The 6,452-nt window shown below is 49.2% G+C and overlaps 1 protein-coding gene across 1 annotated transcript in view; it reads left to right on the top strand.

Annotated features, from left to right (window-relative positions):
- The first annotated feature begins 5,022 nt into the window (after positions 1-5,022).
- The window catches only part of WIPF3 (WAS/WASL interacting protein family member 3), an 89,836-nt gene continuing 88,406 nt past the window's right edge, over positions 5,023-6,452 (top strand). Inside the window, exon 1 of the mRNA XM_032643901.1 lies at positions 5,023-5,278. The gene's annotated coding sequence lies outside the window, so the exon portion shown is untranslated. The remainder of the gene's footprint in view (positions 5,279-6,452) is intronic.

Genomic DNA, 6,452 nt, shown 5'->3' with positions numbered 1-6,452 from the left:
TTCAGTGGCATTAAGGCTCGTCCATGTTGTAGTATGTACCAGTATTTCATTCCTTTTTATTGTCAAATAATATTCCGTTATATGGATATATCACAGTTTGTTTACCCATTCATCTGTTGATGGACATTTGGGTTGTTTACACCTTTTGGCTACTGTGAATAGCGCTGCTATGAACTTTCAGGTCCAAGTTTTATTCGAACTCCTGTGTTCCATTTTTTTCGGTATATGCCTAGGATTGGAATTTCTTGGTCTCATGCTAATTCTATGTTAAACTCTTTGAAGAAACATCAAACTGTTTTCCGCAGCAGCTGCACCATTTTACATTCCCACCATCAATGTATGAGGGTTCCAACTTCTCTGCATCTTGTTGTTTTCCTTTTTTAAAAATTATGGCATCCTAGTGGGTGTGAAGTAGTTTTTCATTGTGACTCCAAGGTTTTATCTTTAAATGCTAATGATTCTTAAAACTATATCCCTAAGTATTTACCTAAAAGAGATAAAAACATTTATCTACAAAAAGACTTATACACAAATATTCAAAGCAGCTCTAATTGTAACATCCTAAAACTGGAATCAACCCAAATGTCCACCAACAGGTGAATGGATAAACAAATACTGGCATTGTGAAATACAGTGAAATACTAACCAGCAATAAACAGGAATAAATTACATAAAACACAGAGATGAAGCTCAAATACATTATGATGAACAAAAAAGCCAGACACAAAAGAGTATATCATGTATATTCAATATATAAAGCTCTAGGAAAGACAAAACTAATAGTTCTGTGGTCGCCTGGGACTGGGAGTAGGGACTGGTTGCAAAGGGGCACAAGGGACCTTTTTGGATTGTTTGAAATATTTGATAAGGGTAGAGGTTACATCAGAGAACATATTTGTTGGCATTTAAAATGAGTACATTTTTTCATATATAAATTACTTTTCAATAAGGTTGATATTAAAAGTTAAAAAATATATAGACTCTCAAATACTTAGCTCAAGACTCCAAGCCACATTTGTTCATTTCTTTCATAACTCAACAAACATGTGTTGAGTGCCTACTATGTAGTAGTCTCTGTTCTGTGAGATAAGGGTACAATAGAGACAGAGATAGTTCCTGCAGTCACGGATACCATGGTCTAGTCTGGAGGACAGACATTAATCAAATCATCAAACCAATAATGGCATCATTACAACTGTGATCAATGCTGCAACAGAAAGTTACATGGGATGATGAGCTCTTACAGTGGAAGGTAACAGTGTCGAATTCCAGGTAAGTGATGGCTGAGTTAAGTTGAGATCTGAACAATGAGGAGGAGTTCATTTTGGGGATGTTCTCTTCAAAGAGGGAAAAGCATGTGCAAAGGGCGAGTGACAATAAAGGGTATTACCTGTTCAAGGATCTGAAAGCAGGCCAACACGACTGGAGTAAAGAGATCAAGGGAGAAGGAAAAGGCTGAGTAAGTCATGCTGTAGACTGTGAGTGCCTTCAGACAAAGCTCAGGACTTTGGTTATTATCATCAGAGCAAAGCAAAAAGAACGAAATTACAGATAATGGGAGTTAAGATCAGCTTTGAGTTTCAAGACCATCTCTGGCCACACTGTGAGTACTGGTTTGGAAGAGAGAAGCAGCACGTGGCAGTATGACCAGCTAAGAGGCAACTGTGGAAGTGCTGGAGAGAGGTGACAGGCTCTGGTGGCAGGTGGCATTGGTGCAGAAGGGTAGAACCAGATGGGGCCAAGAGGCAAAATCCACCGAGGGGAGGTGCCATGAGGGAAAGGGAGCTGAGGGTTTGCTGGGTGGTTGGGTTGGATGGATGGGGAGATGGGCAACACCGAGAATGGGTCAGGTTCAGTACAAAGACCACGAGTTCAATTTCAGACATGTGGAGTTTGAGGCTCCTGGTCCACCAACGTCTTTCAGATTTTCTCTTCCCTGAAATGGCTTCCCTTCCCCAGTTTCTGATGGGAAACTCCAGTTCATCCACAAAAGCCCAGCTCAGGCATTACTGTCTCCCTTCTCCCCGCCATCAGGCAGTGTTCATCATTTCTTCTCCTGTATTATCCCTCTCTCCAGGGAACTGTAATACTCTATTTACAAGCTGTGTCCTCTGCTAAGCTGTCAGCTCCCTGGAGGCAGGGCTGTGAATCTGTTTTAGCGCCCCCAGTACATTATCACCATCTAATAGCTGCTCTACAAATTCTTGAAGAATGGATGTTGATACATGTATAAAACATTTAAGATTTCTATAGTGCTGTTCTCCTGAAGAGCTTAATAAGTCATGGCAGATATAAATATAAGTTTACAAGGAGAAAGTGTGAAAGGTGAGCTATTGCAGGCATTTGGTGAGCAGGGGGAGAAGAGACGTTTGCCCTTTACCAGGCCACGGTATCAGTTAGAAATACATTTGGCCACAAGGACAAGAAAACTCAGTCTCAGTGGCTTAAACTAGCAAGGGCTATCTTTCTCACATAAAAAGTTCAGAGGTGGGCTGTTGCTGGATTTCATCTGAATGCCCAGAAGTACCATACACACTTGCTCTATTTTCCACTCTGCCACCCTGATTATATTGGCTTTTTGATCTCATGTTCATTGTCTCTTGGTTGTAATCTGGTTGCAGCATCACTAGCCATCTCATTTGTGTTCAAGGCACAAAGAACATGAAAAATGGAAAGTCAGAGCCAGCAAAGGAGGTCTCAGGAGCCCCCCAGCCAACTCCCTCTTTCAACTCATTGGCCAGAACCGGGTCAATGACTTCCTTAGCTTCAAGAAAGACTGGGAAATCAGGAATGGGACTGTCATGGTAGTCCTGGACCAATCATAATCCTCAGTTCTGTTAATAGGGAGGAAAGGGAAAAGGGTTTGGCTGTGGGGAAGGTGACTTACAGTACCTGTGACTAAACAAATACAGGCATATCTCGTTTTATTGCACTTCGAAGATATTGCTTTTTTTTTTTTTTAATTGAAGTTTTGTGGCAACCTTGCTTTATCAGATGATGGTCAGTCATTTTTTTTGCAATAGTTTTTTTTAAGTAAGGTGTGTACATTTTTTAGATATAATGCTATTGCACACTTAATAGAGTACAGTATAGTGTAAACATATGTACTGGAAACCAAAAAATTCATGTGACTCACTTTCGTGCAATATTTGCTTTATTGCTGTGTTCTGGAACTGAACCCACAATATCTCCAAGGTATGCCTGTATCATCCACCTGGAATAGCTAGTGCTGTCCTGTAGTTATGTACATCCTGGTGGAGCCAGGGGGAATGGATCCTTCTCTAATGTCCATAAAAACAAGGCATCAATGGCACAGTTACGTCACATGGATATGAGACATTGGGCACCTGAAGCTTTCAGCACAAATGTCCCCACTTTCCAAATATTTTCCTCACTCACCATTTCTCCATCCTTTCCAACCAGTAGCCTTTTTGCACAAATTATTTGATCCACACCAGCTCACAACTATCTCTTAAGATAACAGCCTCTCCATTCGACTAACTCCTGCTTGGGCCATTCAGCAGAAGACCTGGTGGGAACTCTGGGCTCATGCAAATGTCTTCTCTGCTCTTTTACCTTTCCTTCCTTTTGTATTAGAATACTAGTAGTTTTGCATTTAATGAGAATACACATTAGGGATCCCAAGAAGGAAACTGTCTGGTAATGTTTCAGATGTTTTTCTTTTAGTGATCACCTGTGCAAAACGGTTTATGAATTTTAGGTTGAGCACAGTTTTTCACATTTCATGCCCATGCCCATTTATTTTGGTTCTAAAGGAGGAAAGGCATGAGTTGCACAGGACAAACAGGTGGGAAGCAAGTACCTCATTGGCTTCCACTGACTACACCTTCTTCACCTAAGTCAAACAGAAGCCCACGTTCTTGACAACACAGGAAGGAACAGCATCAGGAGTGAATTATTTATCCTTGCTGTAAATATAAGCCTACACATTGTCAGCCTGTAAACACTAGTAATTAAGAAACCAGCTAAGGTCTGCTTGGGCAACATACTTTGACAGCAGCTGCTACAGAACCTGAACCTGGAGACAGTTTGCTATCCATGTGTGAGATCCCCCCCCCACCAGCATTAACTGCTCTCTCACCTGTGTTCCCATGCACCTCATCCAAGCGCTGAGTACACGTCTCTCCCCCACTGCAGACTTGTAGCTCCTTTTGCGTAGAGACACAGCCTCCTTCCACAGCACATGCTAAGGGTCCTGCAGAGGGCCTGGCTCACAGATGCTCGGGTAAATTGCAGTGAACGGTCCACGAGTATCCTCCATTAGCGGAAATGCGCAGCACGTGGGAGATTCGAAATCCTCACCAAATCCTCACCAACCAATCATGCGCCTAGTGGAATACATCCAGCCTCAGACACAATCTTTCTGCATCTTTCCAGGGGTCGGAACGTGAAGTGTGGCAAGGATTTACTGGACATACCAAGTTCTTTCGGCTCCTTAGACCCTTCAGTTTTCCGGCAGTCGGCTCCCTCTCCCCTTCGGCTCCACCTGGGACAATCTACCTCCCCAGGTCACTCCAACCGGATAATTCATGCACATCCTTCAGTTCTTTTAGCCACCAGCTCCTCCAGAAGCCTTCCCTGACTTCCCCAAGTCTGGATCAGGGCCCCCTCTATGACCGCTCCCTCTTGGTTCCGCGGTGTAGTTGTCCATTAGTTGTTTCCCTTTTTAGACCGTGAACTCCGCAAGGGCACGAGACGACCTCGTTCTCTCTTTTGTCCGGCTTATGACGCTGCCTGGAGCATAGGAGGGGCTCAGAATATTTTGGAATAAACTGATGAAGGAGTGGAGTGTCCCCAGCCTGGCGGGGCTGGGCCGGGTGTTGCTCGCATCACAGCCCCTCCTATGTGGGGAACTCCAGCCTTGGGCCGCAAGCTTAGACTCTCTCCTCAGATTAGACTTGGGCCTCCGTCAGGCAGAGGCGCGCCCGGAGGCTAGGACCCGCCTCCCGGGTTCCAGAACGACCCCGCCCGCCCGGGCCGCGTCCCTGCGCGCGGGCCGGCTGCGGCTCCCCGGCAGGAGCCTGAGGAGCAGGTGGGGGCGGCGGCCCCGCCTCCGCGTCCCAGCAGCCCCAGAGCTGGCGGCCGGGGAGTGAGCGGCGCTCACCGAGCGCAGCACCCAGCGCAGCTTGGCCCCAGCGGCGCCGCTTGGAGCACGGACGCTGCGGGACGGAGCCCGGAGCCTAGAGGCGGCGGCGGCGGCGGCGGGGACGTCGGCCAGAGACGAATCCTGTCCTGTCCTCGGCACGACCAGCGGCAGGTAGCGGCTCCGCGCGCGTGCCCGGGTCGGTGCCGGAGGGAGGAGGGACGAGCCGCAGCTGCGGGCGCTCGGGCCGTCCCGGAGCTGAGTGAAACGCCGGCGGGTGCAGGAGTGCTGCGTGCGCGCATGCGGGTGTCCGGGCGCCCCCAGCCCGGGGCGCTGCGCTGCGCTGCGCTGCCCAGGAGCCTGCCGCCTGCTGCCCGGCGTCTCCAGGGCCCGGCCGTAACGGGACTGCGGAGGGAACGAGGTCACCGCGGGGTTGTCTGGTGACTTCCACCGACCCGACTATCCGGAGAGCGGCCCCTGGCGACAAGGCCGCCCGGGCCTGGTCTTCGCCAAGCTCTCCGTTCCTCCCTTCCCCGCTTCACCCCCAGAACAAAAGGCTGGGGTCTCGCTGGGGAGGGGGCTGTCGCGGGATGAGCGGGAGCGAAGTAAAGAGCAGCTAGGAAATTGCAGAACTGAAGGTGGCTTGGGGTATACAGAAGCCCTCGATGAGGAAGCCAATCTCGGAGACGTAAAGTGATTTACACAGGGTCACACAGCTCGTGGCGACTGAACTGGGGCCAGAGCGCAGGTCTCGGGACTCCCTTCCCAGTGCTCATCTCCGGGCCCCAGAGGTCAGTAGTCTGTGCTCCAGCGATTTAATTCTGGCCATGCATGGGTTTTAAAGTCTCCTTTGGAGAAATAAGGGAGAAGGTGGCAAAGCCTATTCCCCGTCTCCCTCAGTACGCAGCGGAGGCGGAGGTGGAGCGGGGATGCGGGGGGAGAGGGCGCTCCGAATCTCCGGGTGGGGCTTGGAGGACAAGGAGCCTAGCCCTGTCCCCGTGGGCAGGCGGGCACTGGCTCGCAGGAACAGCGCCTTCTGAGCGTGGCTTGCTAGCCGCGTGGGTGTGCCTGCGACGGGAGCGGGGGCGGCGTGGGGACCCAGTGCGCGCTGCTCCCTAGAAAGAAGTTCTCTCCCGGGAAAGGCCGGGAGAGCTGTTCTGGCGCGCTGGGACGAGCCGACAACATCCCTGACGCTCGCGCTGTTTTGTGACGGGCTCTGTTTGGAAGGAAAGTTACTCTGCAGCAGGAAGGTTGGCTATCACTTCGCTTCTCCGAGCCTGGGGGTGTCCTTGGCTGCAAAATGAGGGCTTTGTTCTGCATAACCTGTGTGATTCAGAAAGTTCGTGCC

This window comes from Phocoena sinus, chromosome 9 (assembly GCF_008692025.1).
Source record: "Phocoena sinus isolate mPhoSin1 chromosome 9, mPhoSin1.pri, whole genome shotgun sequence".
NCBI lineage: Eukaryota > Metazoa > Chordata > Mammalia > Artiodactyla > Phocoenidae > Phocoena > Phocoena sinus.
This window is presented reverse-complemented; position numbering and strand designations above follow the sequence as displayed.